The sequence below is a fragment of the Cnephaeus nilssonii genome (genome assembly GCF_951640355.1).
Source record: "Cnephaeus nilssonii genome assembly, chromosome: 9".
NCBI lineage: Eukaryota > Metazoa > Chordata > Mammalia > Chiroptera > Vespertilionidae > Cnephaeus > Cnephaeus nilssonii.
In genome coordinates this window covers 33,898,497-33,917,124 of record NC_137080.1, presented here as the reverse complement: position 1 = coordinate 33,917,124, position 18,628 = coordinate 33,898,497, and the positions used below count along the sequence as shown (strand labels likewise).

The 18,628-nt window shown below is 42.4% G+C and overlaps 1 protein-coding gene across 1 annotated transcript in view; it reads right to left on the bottom strand.

Annotated features, from left to right (window-relative positions):
• HS3ST5 (heparan sulfate-glucosamine 3-sulfotransferase 5) overlaps window positions 1-18,214 on the bottom strand; it is a 238,389-nt gene extending 220,175 nt beyond the window's left edge. The window contains exon 1 of the mRNA XM_079780268.1: window positions 17,497-18,214. The gene's annotated coding sequence lies outside the window, so the exon portion shown is untranslated. The remainder of the gene's footprint in view (window positions 1-17,496) is intronic.
• Between the last annotated feature and the right edge of the window lie 414 nt (window positions 18,215-18,628).

The window sequence follows — 18,628 nt, the reverse complement described above, 5'->3', positions numbered from 1 at the left end:
GTTAGGTTATGTTCCTGATAGATGCTGCTCTGACAGCCCGTGTCCCAGACTGCACACCCTTTGGTGGAAGGGAGACACGAACCTTTGAGATTGGGTCATTTGTTACCTCAGCACAACCTAGCCTACTTCTGACTAATACATGCGATAAGAAGTCATACACCATAATAAAGAAGGTACAAGGGAAAGAAAAACAGGTAGCAGGATTGTGACTGTTACTGGGATTAGAGAAATATGATGTATGTAAGCTGCCTGGCACGCACTTCATGATATGTAAAATTATTTAGGGGCCAAGGACTAATGTTTGGATGACTATTAAGTGTGTGTAGGGGGATATAGGTAAAATCGCTAATCTGTTAGTGAGTACTAATAGTACAGGAATACTTAAATTTTGTCCTCAGAAAGCAAAGTATTTCTCATTGTAACCTATAGTAGGCAATAAGACTAGAGGCAGAGGTCATGAATTTATGAAATCAGAAAGATAAGAGTTTAATTCCTATCTCTACCTCTTCCTAGCTATTCAACTTGGAGTAACTTAATTTAAGCTGCAACTCCTCATCTATAAAAGTGGAATGTGGAACCTACATCTATGGAAAACAGAGAATGCATGCTAAGGATCTAATATAGTATGTGGCAGTTCAATCAATGCAAATCTTATTATTTTTGTATAGTTTGCATTTTCTGTCTGAATGAATAGAAAGCTAAAATATACAAAGTTTTCCAGCGTTTAAAGCTGTAGTGCCCTAGGGTGGGTTAAGGAGTACTGGTTTCAGGCTTTGGATCTTAATTTGGGACAGAGGATGTTTTTAAAGGTTCTTAAAAAAGAAAGTTTTAACGTTTGACCAAAGAGACCTAGAAAGCTGTTCTGGACACTGATTCAGGAGGTGAGGGTTAACAAAGACATCCTGAGACGGCTCCAGCAGGAGCACCGGGGGGGGGGGGAGGCACTAAGAGTGTGACATTCAAGGAGTTTGTATGGGATCAATACAAGCTAAGAGAGAGTCACTGTGCAATGCAATGGTCATTACTGCACATAGAATGTAAAGACCTCAAAACGTTTACCCACCTGCTTCCGTTTTAGGGCTGCCAGGTCTCTCTGGCACCTAATGTGATGCCTGGTTCAGAAAAGCTGGGAAGCTTCAAAGATTCTGGAGCAAGTGAAGACAATGACACCTGTGTTTCTCTGAATATTTTTTTCCCCTGAAAACTCTCATTTCTAACGTGGCCCTGGAGGGACAAGTAATTTCTGACATGGCAGGATTCTAGTTTCAGCTCGTCACTTTTTTTTTTTTTTTAACAACTAGGCCAATCCTTTTTAAAATATATTTTTATTAATTTCAGAGAGGAAGGGGGAGAGAGAGAGAGAGATAGAAACATCAATGATGACAGAGAATCACCAATTGACTGCCTCCTGCATGCCCCCCCACTGGGGACCGAGCCCGCAACCCAGGCATGTGCCCTTGACCGGAATTGAACCTGGGACCCTTCAGTCCACAAGCCAATGCTCTATCCACTGAGCCAAACCAGCCAGGGCACAGCTCATCACTTTTATGCATCATTTATACATGGCTTTTGACATCCAATCATGGTATCAAAGAACAAAATCCCTGTGATGCAACACTAGGTTGATGGCTCTGACTCCAAGTTTTAAAAAATGAGCACCCTTCCCCCAAATTATATAATCACTAGAGGCCCAGTGCACAGATTTGTGCACCGGTGGGGTCCCTTGGCCTGGCCTGCACCCTCTCGCAATCTGGGACCCCTGGGGGGATGTCAGAGAGCTGGTTTCAGCCCAATCCCCGCAGGCCAGGCCGTGGGACCCCACCAGTGCACGAATTCGTGCACCAGGCCTCTAATATGCATATAAGATCTTTGGTTAATCTCTTCCTGCCCTCCCCCTCCCCCCTTCCCTCTGAGATTCATCAGTCTGTTCCATGTTTCCATGCCTGTGCATTGAGCATCTGCCCCCAGGTGGTCAGTGTGTGTCATAGCTACCAGTCAAATGGTCGAACAGTTGAATGGTTGATCAGTCACTTAGGCTTTTATATATATAGATTATGTAGGCTAGGATGTATTCTCCTGAGTTTCTTGCAGATATCTGCCCATCAAAATAAATTTCTTTTAAAAAAACACACAGGGTATTATTTCATGGTAAACCACAACTATGTGCACTTTGAGTGTCACTTGTCAATGATGGAGTTGTTTGTCTGTCTTTGCCTTTTCTAAAGCCTATTCCAATTTTTGAGAAACAGGATGCACAAGGTCTATTGGTAGCCTCTCTATCCAGTGACGTTCTGAAAGTATTCCAGCCAGCAGACTCAAGTGTATTCAGATGGACCAGGAATGGATCTGCAGACTTGAGCAAACCCTCATTTAGGCTCATTCCACATAGCAGTCTATGGGGTCACCTCTCTTATGCTGGGGTTTTCCCAATTGCTGCTAACATGTCTCACCCAACTTAAGAAAAGTTATAGCATAGGGCAATTCTAGTCATATGATTAGCCAGTGAAGTACTGTCAAACTAGGAAATGATAGTTATACATACAGGAGTTGTCTTACACTTGGTTCTGGAGAAGGGAACATTTAAACAAAGATTTAAAGACCTTGGAATGTATCAGACTAACTTTCCACTTTCTGAATGGATGCATTGCTAAGGTTTGGCAATTGCACATGATTTATGCATCCTCTACGTAGGAGATTTGACTTGGACAGAGACCCAAGAGATTTCTGCAAGTCAACTTGATAGGATTGGTTTTCTAGGCACAATTGATCAAGGATTAAAATAAGAACCTATTGAAATCACAGAGTAGCCCAGGCCTTATGTCAAAGGCTGTTCCAGTTTAAAAGCAGGTATTCTAGACCAATTTTGATAAAAAGTTAGGTAACTGGTTCAATATGGTGAGATAGAAACATGATAATAGTGGTATTTCTTTGTTAAAGTGGGATGGGTTTGTACTTTTTCTTCTCCTGACTCTTTGAAGCTAGGGGACTGTGTTTTTTTCATCTTCATAGCACACAGTAGGCCCTCAATAAATGATTGCCTAAAGACAGAATATGGAATTTGTGTAATGGCAATACTTGCCTAATGACTGAACATGGAATTCTGAGTTATGATGATATTAAAAGTCAAAGGCATTCTTAAAAGAGAATATTTGAGGCTTTGTTCTTCAGTACTAAATTATGAACCAGCACAGTAATTAGAGCAGCTGCGTAGTAGAGTTTCCAATTTTATAGGTCTAATTTTGGAAAGTTTTATAGTTGAAACACTGAGTTGTCAAACATACCCAATTTCAATGATCACATTACTTCTTTTTAGTCAATGTCCTTGAATACAAAAACTGTTTTCAGTAAAGAATCTTCTATTCTTGGTTGGTTTCTAAAGCACAAAATAAAAATAAACCTCTATTCTCAATAGGATTTAAATACCAATAAATTATGAGACTCAGTAGGGCTTTAGATTTAGGCTGTGAATGAAGCTTTGTAGGTTTAATATTAAAAATAACTCTTAAATGGTCTTACCTGAATGCTCATTTAGATATTTATATTTAGTATCCATACAAATGCAGTTTCTTAAAACGTAATTTTTGTAAAAGTCTTCTTGAATACCATTATGCTCCTAAAAATTTTTCCTCTAAATATCCTTGCTAGAATGATTAGTGTTTGAGAACAAAGATGATACAGTGCCCAGTCTGGGCTTGAACACAATGTCTGTGGTCATCATGTCCTTGTAGATAATAAGTATCAAACTACAAGTCATGTGACTCATAACAATGTTTCGATCAATAACAGACCGAATATACACTGCGTTGTGTAAGATCACAATGGGGCTAAAAAATTCCTATGGCCTCATCATGTCATAGGCATCACAGTCTCACAGCACACAACACATTACTCACGTGATTGTGGTGATGCTGATGTAAGCAAACCTACTACACTGCCAATTGTATAGAAGTACAGCTCACACAATTATGTACAGTTCATAATACTTGATAATGATAATAACTATGTTACTGCTTCATGTATTTACTATACTACACTTTTTGTCATTATTTTATAACGGGGTGGGGAACATCTGGCCCGCGGGCTGTATACTTATGGCCCACAAAATCATTTGGTCTGGCCCTGCCAAGGCATTAGGGGTGAGTTCATTAAATTTGACCAAATACAGCAGGCTAATTTTTAAGTTGATCGTTTTGTATGGCCCTCCAATGATGTTCTGAATATCCAAATGGCCCTTGGCAGGAAAAAGGTTCCCCACCCCTGTTTCAGCGTGTATACTTCATACTTACAAAAAAAGTTTGCTTTTAAACAGTATGCCATGATATGCAGGCAGCAGCCTCAGGCATCTTGTGTTGACTGTGTCTCCGGATTGCATCATCTCCCCTGGTGCTTGATGGCATCGCATGTTGTTTTGTACAGTGATATGCTACATAGGTGTGTAGCCCAGGAGCGATAGTCTATACCCTATCGCCTGGGTGTGCAGTAGGCTGTGCCATGGAGTCTGTGTAAAGTGCACTCTCTGAGGCTAATTTTCGCACAACAATGGCATTGCCTAAGGAAGCGTTTCTCAGAACACCCAGGGACTGTGATGGGAGGACTGTGACCGCATTCTTTGTGGACTTCCCATTGTTTACCTCGCTGCAGGCTATCTTGGGCATCCCCCTTGTTCTTTACCTTCTGTCCACTAGAGGGTGAGTGGGAGAGACCATAAAAAAACAAAACAGCAGAAGGTGCTTAGCAAGTCGGCTGAACAGTTTCATGATGGAAATTAGTTTGAGGATCAATTTAGGATTTCTTTATTCATATTCATCTTGCCTCTTATTGCCATGGATACATATGTTGATTTTTATAAATATAGTATTTATAATGGTAAGTTACAAGATGGCAATATATTATACTGAGCCTATTTTTACTACTTGAAAAATAAATGCCATCCAGATAACTTAAAGCTGCATTGTGAAAATACACTAGGGTATCCCAGTAAAAACATCTTCCAGATATGCGATATCATATATTTTGCTTCAGAGTTTAGACCTTCAGTAAATATTTTAGAATTGCATTCCACAAGTGTGAGAAAATATATTCGGTTCTAGGACTGGTTCTACCGATAACGCCACAATAAGTGGATCTGTTTCTATACCTCAAGTGATATAGTTGAATAACGAAAATAGCACATGTCATTTAAGTCAAGGATTGCTAGTTTTAGCTATCTTCACAGTCCTTCTTAGTGTTAACAGCAGCTATTTGTGCACTGTGGCGTGATGGTGCTGGAAAGGTGGTATTGCTCAAAATATTGACCCCCTATTGTGATGTTTGTAATCCCACCATTGTTAAGTCCATGCTCAGTACGAATGGCCAGATGAGAACAAGATAGGACAGTGGAAACGGGACATTAGGGGCAGTAAGAGATAGAATAAGCCTATTGCAAGAAAGAATGGGTGGAAATTACAATCAACTTTGAAATTCAGAGTGTGTATAAAGTCCTAAATTTGATTGCATATACTTTTGAAGTACTTTATAACTCAGAGTTGATTATAGGATAAGGCCATGGTCCACAAACTGCGGCTCTTTGGCCCCTTGAGTGTGGCTCTTCCACAAAATACCACGGCCTGGGCGAGTCTATTTTGAAGAAGTTTCAGTTTAAAAAATTTGGCTCTCAAAAGAAATTTCAATTGTTGTACTGTTGATATTTGGTTCTGTTGACTAATGAGTTTGCCGACCACTGGGATAAGGGAAGGAAAGAAAGAAGGAAGGAAGGAAGGAAGGAAGGAAGGAAGGAAGGAAGGAAGGAAGGAAGGAAGGAAGGAAGGCGATAGTGTCTTAATATAATGATACATTACTAATATACATGATTAATTGTGTTTCTATCTCTGGCATCCAAACACCTCTCCCCCCTCCACGCAACACAAACTCAGACACAAAAACAAGGACACACAATTCAAGACTGGGAGCCAATGGTTGGCACTGGTCTACTTCTTTTTTTCTTGTACAATATGCCTGTTTCTTTTTTTAAAAAACACAAAACACTTTTATAGTTACTGTTTTCTTTCTTTTTGTAACCATAGACACTCCCACGTAGCACCAGCTCAGTTCCAGCCAAACTGCGTGTATTTTTAAATAAAGAAAACAGGTCTTCTAGTTCTGTGTTAGCAAAGTCACCTCCTTTACTGCCAGTGCTAATGCTAAACATGTAATAATACTTTATTGTCATGAGCAGGAATCTGCTTTGCTAATTAAATGCAGCTGTCAGTAATTACTACTTGTCAGTGTAATCTATTTTAGGGAGCTCTACTTTAAATAATAAAAGATGGGCCTGATATTGAGAGGGTGGGATAGGCAAGGTGACCGCTTACTTCCCCATCAGAAACTCATTCTTTTTTTTTTTTTTTTTTTAATGATGAATGAGTAACTTCATTGTGAAGATGTCTTACCTGGGTTATTCTGTGTTTCTTTAGTGTCTGAGTGCTAAAAGTTTGCAGTTAAATAGTTTGTAAAATATATCTGTAATCTAAATGTCACCCCCTTTGTAATACAAGGACGGTGACGCTCACAGTTAGTGCATCATGATGGTAATCTGTAGGAAAAGCATCATGGCGAAGTCACTACAATCTCTACCATCAAACACTGAGTTCGGTCTAAATGCACCTTCTAATTGCTCACAAACTGGATTAGACACGGAACATCACTTTGACAGATGGGGGCGGGGGTTAAGTAACTGTTTCTTGTATGCATTTTCCACTGATGTCCTACCAGGATTTCTCTAAGAAAAGGTTTAGCATTCAGTTTAGGTCTTTGAAATGTGTAAATTTAAAAAAATCATGATGTTTGCTTGTAATATTACTTTACCTTAACGGACTCTGAGATGAACCTCAAACTCCTTAATAGCTCTACAGCTGCGTGACCGAAAGCAATGTCAGGGCAAGGGTAATGATGACAGGCTGATCTGCTCCGTGGGGTAGGTGCTGGGGTGCCACAGATGCTGGCAGAATCCAGGGTCTAAGGGGAGCAGACCTTTGCCCTCACCTTCCCTGACATTTAAAATGAAAGTGGCAGCAGTGGGAAGGGGGCGGGGGCGGGCACTGGAGTCTCCAGGGGTGAAGTGATGGGGTGGTGGAAGGATCAATGGGGGAAAAATAAGCACAGCAGGGAGGATGAGGGAGGCTGGGCATACATGTGGCTTTACCCCACACAGGCCAAAAAGACTTATCACACCGCTCACAGCATCCTGACTGCCTCATCCTTCTTCTCCCACCATCTGGTTTATATCCAACACTCCAATAGTCCTCGTGTTGCTAGATAATTAATTATCTTGTTATAGATCCCAACAAGTTTGGCAGCTACTCTTCTGAATACAGCACATTTAAATAGAATTAATAATTTGGTTGTTCATCCCAGGTGAAGGGGGAAAAAAAAGCTGTCCAGATGGAAAATAATTTAAAAAACACCTACCTAAATGTATTTTTCAAATATAGTCAGCAAAACACACCAACATATTCTTTTTCCCAGTGAGCCTCCATTGGGGAAAGGATGCAGTCCAGTGGGAATGGTATAAATTCTCCCTTTTCCATGACATGCATTCTTACCCCCTTTACTGAGAAAATGAGGGTTATGCCAGCTATTTCTAAAAAATAAATAAATAAAAATTCCAAGTGATGAGCAATCAATCAAAGAAAGAACCCATTGAATAGCCATTGAGCTCCTTAAAAAGTAGGGTTTATTCAAAGGGAAAACCCAAGAATATACACATGGATAGTTGTGAACGTTTTTCACTTTTATGGGTTCTTACAACCACAATGTCAGGGCATCCCTAAATTGCCCTTCTAACGCAGAACTCAGGCTTTTCAATCAGCTGATCATTTTCCTGGAATATAGTAGGTGCTCAGTGAATAACTGCTGAATGTATGAATGATGATTTTGAACACTGTCATGATATGGTTTCTTGCTCCAGCTGGTTGAAGCTGGTATTACTTGGAGGCAAGAGTTTAACAGCAGGGCCAAAGGTATGGTTGTTGTTTAAATACTATATAAAATGTATTAATGTTTTCAGAAATAGTGCACTATATTTTGTATATTGTTTTTAAGGTAATGCTATATTTTTATTTTTGAAAGTAATTTTTATTTTTTATTTTTTTGTATGTAGGGTCATTCACAAGGGAATGGCAACACATATAAAAATTGCTGGCTTTTAAATATATTAATTAACAGGCCATTTCTATTTCTTTTGTACTAGATAAGATTTTTAATGTGATTATCATGTTATTAGATATTGTGTGTGTGTGTGTGTGTGTGTGTGTGTGTGTATAAGTTTATTGAGTTTTCCAATGTGGTGATGGTGAAATAATTTCATTTCATTTTTACTTCAAATCTTAAAAGAGAAAAACTGATTTTTATATCACTATAAGCAGATACTCATAATTGGTTAAATATGTTTCCTGCTTTATAGGGGAGACATCAACTTAAATAGGTAATATGATTATTAGATATATTTAAAATAATTTGAATAGAAGAAAAACTCAAAATGAGCACATGGACTTTTATAGAACTTTCTGAAGCTTTCTTAGTCTTGCAGGTAGAAAAAAAAATTACCTAGTTTTCTATAGACCATTATTTGAGAAATGGAGACTTGAATCTACTCTTAAAAATTAAAAGTCTTCCTAGATGGATGCTTACTTATGGACACTTAAAAAACTGGAGAAGGGGGGAGGTGGGGAATGAAGGGTGGGAAGCAAGTTCTCCCTGATCACTGGCAGAACTAGATCTCCTCCCTCATGCTCTGTCCTCACACCTGTCTTCTCTCCATCATCTAGTACACTAAATACTACCTGTTTCTTTACCAGCTGGGTTTGCTCTTGAACTTAAGTTTCTTGAGGGCAAGGACAAAGTCATTTATATCCTCAACACACTTCCTGGTACACAGTAGTTGCTCAATAAATGTTTACTGAAATAAATAAGTCAGTGAGAAAGAGAAAAGGCAGATAAACATTAGCAAGACAGAAGGGAGAATAAGATGACTATTTACTTCTCCAATAGAACTGTATTTAGTACTTCCTATGTTCCAGACACTATGCTGGGCAATGGGGATATTGACAGTGGTGTGGGTCGCAGTTGGTGGGCTACAAAGGAAAGGGGTAAGAAAACAAAGAGAAGTGATGAGGAAGATACGTTAGACAAGCAGAGAACACTTTCGGCAGAGGGCCAGCATGTGCAAAGGCGTGGAAGTATGAAATAGCATGCTCTGTTCCTTGCTTGGCATCTACCAAATGTATGTACTTTGTGTTGGAGTGACAGGAGATGAGTCCCAGGCTGGGCCATTGGAACAATAATGGCTTTGAAGGTTGAGGTAGTTTGAACTTTACCTTGAAGGCAAAGAATGCTGCAGGCTATTAAGCAGGGAAATTACATGAGGAGATTTGCATTTGGGAAGAATTTCAGAAGCACTGAAGAAATTGGAGACCTGAAGCTAATAAGGAGATTAGTGTCATCGGGTGAGTTCTGAGGACCTGAACTCAAGCAGTAGCAATGGGGTTGGTGGGAAGGTAGGTGTTCTGTAGGCAGGGTTTTCATGTCCTGGTGTGTTAGAAGCCGCCCATTGCCTTCACTAGCAGAGAGGTGTGGACAAGGAACCCAGAAGGCTGGTCAACCTTGAAGCTCTGAAAGGTCAGAGCCAACCACCCACTGTTTAGTTGAGACAATGGTAGCTAAAGCAACGTCCACCTGGTTTTGTGTAAATCCTTGCTGATTGGCTATTATTGGAATTGCCTGCCTAAGGGCTATGGGTGTATCCCATAGTCTTAATAAAAGGGATAGCAAGGCCAGAGCGGGGTGGAGTCCTTCCCCTTGAGTTGGGCTCTGCCTGGCCCCCAATATCTCCAAATTTATACTTTCTTGTCTAGTCTCTTTCATTTGTGTGCGGCCTCCTCCAGAACCTGAACCCTAACCTGAACCCTGAACCATGCAGGATGTGAAAGGGGTTCACTACACTGGTGACAGACTAGAGGAGGAGAAGGAGAAACACAAGATGATCCCTAGGTACCTGTGTCCCTACTATGATCCTTGTAACTACATATTCTTGGTTGCTCACTTTTCTTGGGTGTATGGACAGATGATGTTGCCAACACAGAATAGCAAAATAACATAAACTATTGGAAAAGAGGTAACATTAGAAAACTAATGTTGTATAAAAATTCTCAAGCCCTTGATCTTATGTTGTTAAGTACAGAGTGGAGAGTTCCTTATTAAAAGGATGCCGGTGTTTATGGAATTCAGAAACTCCTAAACCAAATGCTGTTAAAGTAAAAATTATCTAGTCAGTGGACCGAATATGAGAATAAGATAAGTACCTGATTAAGAAAAAATAATTCCATCTGCAGAAAATCAGGCAATCATAATTATAGCTAATATTTATCATTTTATGATGTGCCAGGGACTGCTACCAGGACCATGGGAATAATGTTCTTGACTTTATAGAGTCAATTATCAGGATTAAGTGGTCACTGCACATCTAGTCAAACTTTGGGAACAGAGGAATACAATAAATATGAAATAAAAATACTGGAATGAAAATAAGTATTCCTACTAGCTAGAAATCCATGTGCTGGCCCATCATCCCCTCATGCACCCTCATCTGCCCTGTTTTCCGCCTCCACCTCCTCCTTACATTCCCCCTGCGGAATCCCTCAGCTCTCGGCTGTCCAGACTGAGATGTCCACAGGAAGAAGCTGTGTCTGCCCCATGATGCCACATGCCAAAGTGCCATGGAAACAAAGGTGACAGGACAAAATAACAGAGAGGAACATTAGTTTCTAAGCGTTCTAAGTCTGCAAAGTGAGGAAACTGGGTGGCTACCAGAATTAAATGGCATCCTCCCAAAAAAACAAAAAACTAAGAATAAAGTTAAATTTAACCTTTTAAATCAAGTTACTCAAGTTTAATAACCAGAGTCAGGAAATAGATTGTTTCTTTAAGCCATAAATTCTATGTGGTATCCTATATAATAAAAGGGTAATATGCAAATTGACCGTAATGGCTGAATGATGCGCTATGATGCGCACTGGCCACCAGGGGGCAGATGCTCGACGCAGAAGCTGCGCCCTGGTGGTCAGTGCACTCCCACAGGGGGAGCTCTGCTCAGCCACAAGCCCGGCTGGTGGCTGCGAGCACAGCAGTGGTGGCAGGAGCCTCTCCTGCCTCCTCAGCAGCGCTATGGATGTCCCACTGATGGCTTAGGCCCACTCCCCACTGGGCCTAAGCCGTCAGTTGTACATCCCCCGAGGGCTCCCAGACTGCAAGGGAGTGCAGGTCGGCCTGAGGGACCCCCCTCCAGTGCACGAATTTTCGTGCACTGGGCCTCTAGTAAAAATATAAAAGAGCCCGGCTGATGTGACCCAGTGAATTGAGCATTGTCCCATGTACCAAGAGGTCACCAAATTGATTCCTAGTCAGAGCACATGTCCAGCTTATGGGCACACTCACCAGTAGGGGGCATGCAGGAGGCAGCCAATTAGTGTTTCTCTCTCATCGATGTTCTCTCTCTCTCTCCCCCTTCATCTTTATCTAAAAAAGTCCATAAAATATTAAATATATATATATATACACACACACACACTAGTATATGAGAAAGAAATTTTTATGTATCCTAATACTTCAACTCATATTAGGTATATAGATAAATATAAATCTTTCAATGCTCTAAGCAAACCTTTTGTTCTTCCCCATTAATCATATCAGTATAAGATGATACATCTTCCAAAGACTTGTGTGAGCATGTTCAGCTGGGCCCTGCCAGAAAAAATTGTGAAGTGGCTGTCGCAAAAGTCTCCTCTCAACTTCTGTGCTTGACACAGGCCTTTAAATCTAGTAACACTTGAATCAAGCTTAAGTCTGTAGCATGTATTTCTTCTCTTCATATCTTTCCCTTAATAGTCAGAGAATCCACAGAACATATGCTTTATAATGGAGTACAACCAATTCTCATAGATAGAAGGTAGCTAGATCTTATTTGTGGTGAGGCACATTAAGAATTACTGTGATTTTTTTTTTCCCATTGACTTGAATTAGTTAGCTGTGGCAAAGAGCATTACAGTGGCATTTTCATATGTTCCAAAAAAAGTTCCCCAAACTGTACTCAAATAGTAGATTGTTAATATTTATGACAGCACAGTTATGCTACTTAATTAGCAGTGTAAGGATTCTGTTATTTAGTGTTAATTATATCTTATGTGCCATTTTAAAATAAAACGTACAATTACAGGCAGTTTTCCTTTTGCCAACTTTTAAACTTAAACATTTTAATCAGTTGATTATTTCACCCCTTTACACCATCATTTTTTCTATCTCAGGCCCTTCAGTCTCGTGAAGATTATTATTATTCCACAGGGTTTCATAGATAGTAATGTCCTAAGACCCTCATGAAAAAGGAAAAATTCTATTCAATATTAAATCACAATCTTAAAACTATGCAATTATAAAGACATTTAAAGTTTCTTGACCTCTGGACTAGCAACTTCTAGAATACTTTCCTTCAGGGCATGCAGTAAACATTAATTGGATGCCTGCTGTATGCCACGTGGGTCAGAGCAGAATCAGTCTCATTTCACATCTTCGTATACAACTTTGCCAGTCCTTTTGACAAGTACCATAGCGTAACATGTAACACTGACTTCTCTGCAAGAAGTTCACCTTGTAAGGATATTATGGGAAGCATAAAACATCAGTATCAGATCCTCTGAGCTATTAAAACTACTTAAATATGGCATCGGTTCTTAAGTTACCTAATTTAAAAGTAGCGGAATCTCAGGAAATTCTTGAGTCCATTAAAAACTACATTAAGTTACAGCGCTGTTCTAGTACCGCTCTAGTTCAGGTTATGCTGGGGCTTCGTGACAACCGCCTCCCTTCTGAATTCCCTAAGAATTCATTCTGAGTGCCGGCTGACATGGCTCATTGGTTGATCTGGGAGGTTACGGGTTCGATTCCTGGTCAGGGAACATGCTCATGTTGCGAGCTCCATTCCCACTGTGGGGCATGCAGGAGGCAGATCAATGATTCTCTCTCATAATTAATGATGTTTCTATCTCTCTCCCTTCCTCTTAGAAATCAGTAAAAATATGTTAAAAAAAAGAATTCACTCTGATTTGAAAACCATCACAAATCTCAGTTGCTAGAATGTATTTGCTTTATAACTTGATTCCCTCCCTCCTTGGACCCTTATTTAAGTGAGCTTTAAAAGTACCTGTTCAAGAGCAGTGGCATAGCCCAGTGGGCTGTCTGGGCTCTGATGGCAGCTCTATCGTTTATTAGTTGTAGAGGTGAGCCATTTATTTAGGCTCACTTTCCTCATCTAAACAGGGACAATAATAAGGCCTACTTATTTCCTCTTGTGAAGTGGGGGCTAGCACGGTGGCTACCAGAATTAAACTAGTTAATATTAGCAGAATTCTTTAGACAGTATCAGGCACACATTAAAGGTTATCATAGGTGTTTCTTAAATAAGTTGTTCAAAAAAGTTTAGTTATAGTCTCAATTTTTAATATCAAACTAGTTGAGCATTTGTAAGTACTATTGTCAGATGACACTGTCTTCACAAATCACATATGCCACAAAAGAGACTCTCTTCCTATTCTTCAAAGTTATCAGACAAATATAGATATAGATATATAAACATAAACAAATACATAAATATATCTTCTGTATGTATAAGCATATGTATATACATATAAAACCTATCTGACTCCCCTGTACAATCTAGGTAAAGTGATCTAAAGTCAAACCAACTAGTCAACCATTTCTTAATACTAACAGCTTTCTTTCATAAAAGTTTTCAAGAAGATAGAAAATAATCTGTTGTACCACATATTAATTAAATAAGACATGAATAATGGAACTTGCATATTAGATTCAGAGATGTTCATTTATCCTGCCTAAACATTATGTGGATCTTCAGGTATCTTTTGCTTCTACTTTTGATAAGTGTTAGCTGCTCTGAAATGTTTCCGAGTAGATTAGTGATGCTTATGTGTACTTATTAATATCTTCCTTTAATTGTACTTTTGCTGTAAAGTTAAGGATAACATAATCACTCAGGAACAAACACTGATCTAGAGTGAGCAAAATTTTTCAATAATTAAATTGGATTCTAGGGGAAAAAAAAACTTTTGCTGGTTTTAAAAACATATTAAATTCACAGAAAAAGTAAAATGTAGGATTTCTCTAAATAGTGATGATTTAGGTCATAATGAAAGTTTAACTAGTTATTTTCGTTTTGAGATCTCCCTTCCCATTAGGAAAAAAAAAAAAAAGACAGGACTTAGATGAAGATAAATCTGTGATTTGAATAATTATTTCCTTAACTTGACTTATTCTCTTTTCAAACTTTTACCTTTTTTTTTAAAGCAAAACAAACTATAATTCCATTACTAAACTATAACTCCTATGCAATTGCAATAATGTCAGAATACGAAAATATTTGAAAAATGTGTTCAAAAAATTCAAAAACATATGCATATAAAGACCAATAAAATATATAAGTATTCATTTAATTACAAGCACAAACCAAGCATTACTGCTCATACTCTATTCCCAGAGTTTTCAGCATCATTTTCTAGCAAGCATTCCTTTTCTGCCAGCTCTCTTAACTAGAAAGTTACCTTGTAAGTTATTTCATTCATGAATAAAAGTCTCTAAAATGAAAGACCATCCTGCCAGACATATCAAAAGAGTCAAGGAAAATTCTCCTCAACTAAAATTTCCATAAGATATTTCCATGTGTCTATAAAATCCTAAATAACTATTTTTGTTAACTTGATGATTTACATAGTAGAATTGCATTTTTTAAGAGATGTTACTGTTTCCGAGATTATAAAGAGATAAGAAAAGTAGCAAAATGTTTGTTGTTTCCTATGAATTTGAGTTTGCTTGCTTAATGTAACAGGGATATTTGCATTTACTCATAAATGAATACTACTGACATATACAGATCGGGCACTGTTCCACAGAAGTCAGACACAGAGAGCTAGAGCAATGCACAGATAGTTATAGTTCTCCAGAGTATTCAGACAAAGAGCAAGAAGATTAAAGTCAATATCACTTCTCTGAAGTTGAGTCATACCTAAATGATGTGGTGCGTTAAGAATATTGGCGGGATTTACGGGGAAAGAAAGTTGGCTGGTTGACATCTGTGTGATTTTTGAATCAAGGACTCTTTGTCGGCTACCTACTCTGGGCAAGATGCTGCTTCCCTGAGTAAGCCGCTGCTCTGCGGGCCTTTTTTACACAGTGTAGGAGTAAGCATTTTGCTGCCACTGAAAATCCTTTCTTGTTTAAAATAACACCCAGCTCAGCTCTGCACATTGTGTGTGCTCATGTGTTCAATAAATACTTTTTGAATGAAGGAAAATTCAGTGAGTAAGAAGGTTATTCATTCAAAAACATCTGTGTATGTCTGCAAAATGGTAAGGACCATGATGCAAGCATAATCAGCACCCTGTAGGCAGCACCTTCCCACAAAGATGTCAAAGGAAGCTGAATTCTAAACATGAGGTCTGGCCTCACCTGGCAACCAGGGTCCTGGCACTTCAGTGAAACTCCACTGAACACTATGCTTATAATTTCCTAGGTAATCTACTTTGTGCATCTATGTGACTATATCATTTTACATTATTAATGTGTCTATAGATTTTTTATTAATTGAGAAAAAACTACTTAAAAACAGTGGAGAGTAATTTGAAAGGGGCCAGAGCAGTTTTCATTTCTTCACTGTTAAAATTCCCTGCACTGGAAGGCAGTTAAATGTAAGCAACAGTTTCCTTCCCATCATTATATTTCTGGTAACATCTCTGTGTGTCTCCATCAGGTCACCGGTGAGCGAGCGACTTCACATTCCTAAAGAAGCCTACCTTGCTGCTCACTCAGTCACCCTAAGCAAGGACCATTCTACACACATACAGGGAGGAAGGGAAGTAGTATTGTTTTCCTTTCTCCTCTTCAGAGCTTCACGAGGAAAACCCACCAAGATAACTTAAAAAAAAAATCTGCTACATTCAACATAATTGATACCAATGAAGAACATTTAAAAAATAGTTTTGATATCCAAATTTGTCATCGCTTTATCTTCTCAACTTTTTTTCCTTGGCATACAAGTTGAATATATTTGAAATAAACTGTAATGTGGAAACATTTGTCTAAAGCCCTGGAATACGTCAAGGCTACTGAGCAAAAGCTTGCAGAAGCGCCAGCTTTACATCACTTCTAGCAAGTCAGTTTAGAAAGGAGCACCATTGCAGAAAGGACGCCCACCCACTCTCACTCCCACACCAGCCCGACCCCGCACGCTCTTTATCAGACTAAGTTTACATAAACCAGAGAAGAGTTATACAGTGCAATTCAATGCATCCACGAAGTAATATGATATAAAGCACTTTGCAAATATTAAACTTCCCCTTAAGGGATCAGCGTTTTCCATGAAGAAGCTGGTGGTGGGGAGAGGGAGGGAAGTTGGGAGGAGGACCGACCTACCTGGCTAGGACTGGGGAGAGACCAGGGATCTCAGCAACCGCTCCCTTGGGTCGGCGCCCTGAAGCACTCGAAGGAGGGAAGCCGGAGAGCAGAGCCCCCCAAGTTGAAGTGACCGGAGTTCTGGCTGAGGTTAGCTCGCTGCGCGCCAGGAGCGGCCAGGTATAGGCACCCACAGGAGGCCTGGCGCTCCTTCCTCGCCTCCCTGAACCAAGGCTGTCGCCCGGGTTCCAGGAGCAAGGACTCTGAGCTCCAGTCAGTGGCCAAAGCGACCTCGTGCACCGCTGAGTAATAACAATGTCACCACCCCCTCGATGGCATCCAACTCCGGAGTGTGTGTGTGTGTGTGTGTGTGTGTGTGTGTGTGTGTGTGATGGGGTGGGTGGGACGGGTTGCGTGAACTAGGGGGCGGGGACTGGGGCTTGGAGGGGTGGAGGCCAGATGGGGAGAATACACCCCATCTTTCACGTTCACTAGCCTTTGCCTGACCTCTGCCTCGGACCTCGCAGACACCCACCTCCCCCAAAGCCGACTTGCATTGCAAGCGACAGCCCTACAGGCACCCCGGGGAAGTGGCCAAGCGCGAGCCCCCAAACTCTGCCGAGTGCCATGAAACGCGTGTTGCCTCTCCAAGAGCACAGAGCGCTGCACCCACCTCTGGACGAGACGCGAACTGACTGACACCGATTACTCTAAATTCACCCCAGGAGGCACCCCGTCGTCTCCCATCCCGCACTCGTTTAACCCAGAGGCCCGGCGAATGCCTCAAAAGTCTTTCCAGGCAGCACCCAGCCGTGCCCAGCAGTGCCGAGCCTCACGAAAGTACTTTGGCTGGCATCGCATGGGCATGGGTGTCTCTCCTGGTTGGTTCCCACCCCCTTGTTATTTCCCCCAAATCTACCAGGTTTCAGCCCACTGTGTTAGAGCCCCCTCCCACCCCCCCCCACCCCCCCGGCCCCTGGCGCGAAGCGGGCGGCTGGCATCGCTTACCGTCGTCCCAGGCGGTGGCGGCAGAGGCGCGGGCGGGAGCCCAGGGCGCGGGCAGCCCGCGCCAGGCCCCCGGGCGGCTCTGGCAGTCCCTGCGGCAGTTGGTCCAGTAGTTTCGGGTGCCCGGGCTTCGGCGCGGAGAACCAGCCGGCGTGAATGGGAACGGGAAAGCGGGGCTCTGCGTGCGCGCGTGAGAGTAAGAGGCAGGCGGGCCCCGCGCGCAGGCGGCGACGGCACCGCGGTCGCGATTGCGAGGTCCGGGCCGGGGAGCCGGAGGAGGAGGAGGAGGAAGCGGGCGGGAAGTACGCAGCGGAGTTTAGGGAGCGATCCCTGCACTTCCCCGGGAGACCGGAGCCAGGTGCGGCAGGGCGCGCTCCCGCGGCTCGGGCACGGCACGGGCGGCCGCCGGAGCTCGTGTCCGCGCAGTGCCGGGGCCCGCAGCCGCTCTGCGGGAGGAGGGGCGCATCCTTCTCGCCCCGCACGGGCACCGGCGCGTCTGAGCGCTGAGGGCAGAGTCTTTGGCGTCCCCGGCGACAGTTCCTAGGGCAGCCGGCTCCCTCCTGATTCGCCCCCCAAAAAGCAACGGTCAGCTGGGTTCTTCCCTTCCTGGGTCGGAGCCACCGGTGCCAAGCTGTGCGGGCTCCCCGCTCCCCGCGGCTGACGCTGTCACGGCCGCCGCCCGGCCCCCGGCGCGCCCCAGCCGGCAGCTGCCTCCCAGAGACGTGCCCAGCTGTGTGTGCGCGTGTGTGTGTCTAAGCGAATCTCTTCCTCTCCATCACTCGGCGCGCGGGAGGGACCGGTCCCCGGCGACCAGCTGCGGAGTGGCTGCCAGTCCACACCCTCGGGGCTCTCTCCCCACCCACCCCGCCCCTACTCCTGCTCGTCCTCTCCCTCCTTTCCCAGCTCCTCCTCCAGCTGCCGCTCCCGGCTCCCAAAGGCGGGGGAGGAACCGCCGCGTGGAGGGCCGGGAAGGGCGGGGAAAGAAGCGCAGGTGTCTTCCTGGGAGAGGTGGGCGCACACACCCGAGCGGCTCCCTGCAGGGGGTGGGCAGGGTTTTAGGCGGAGAAAGGGGAGGAGAGGGTTCACCCGGAGGTGGAGGTCCTGCGGCTGAGCCCCACGCGTCCTACCCAGGCGC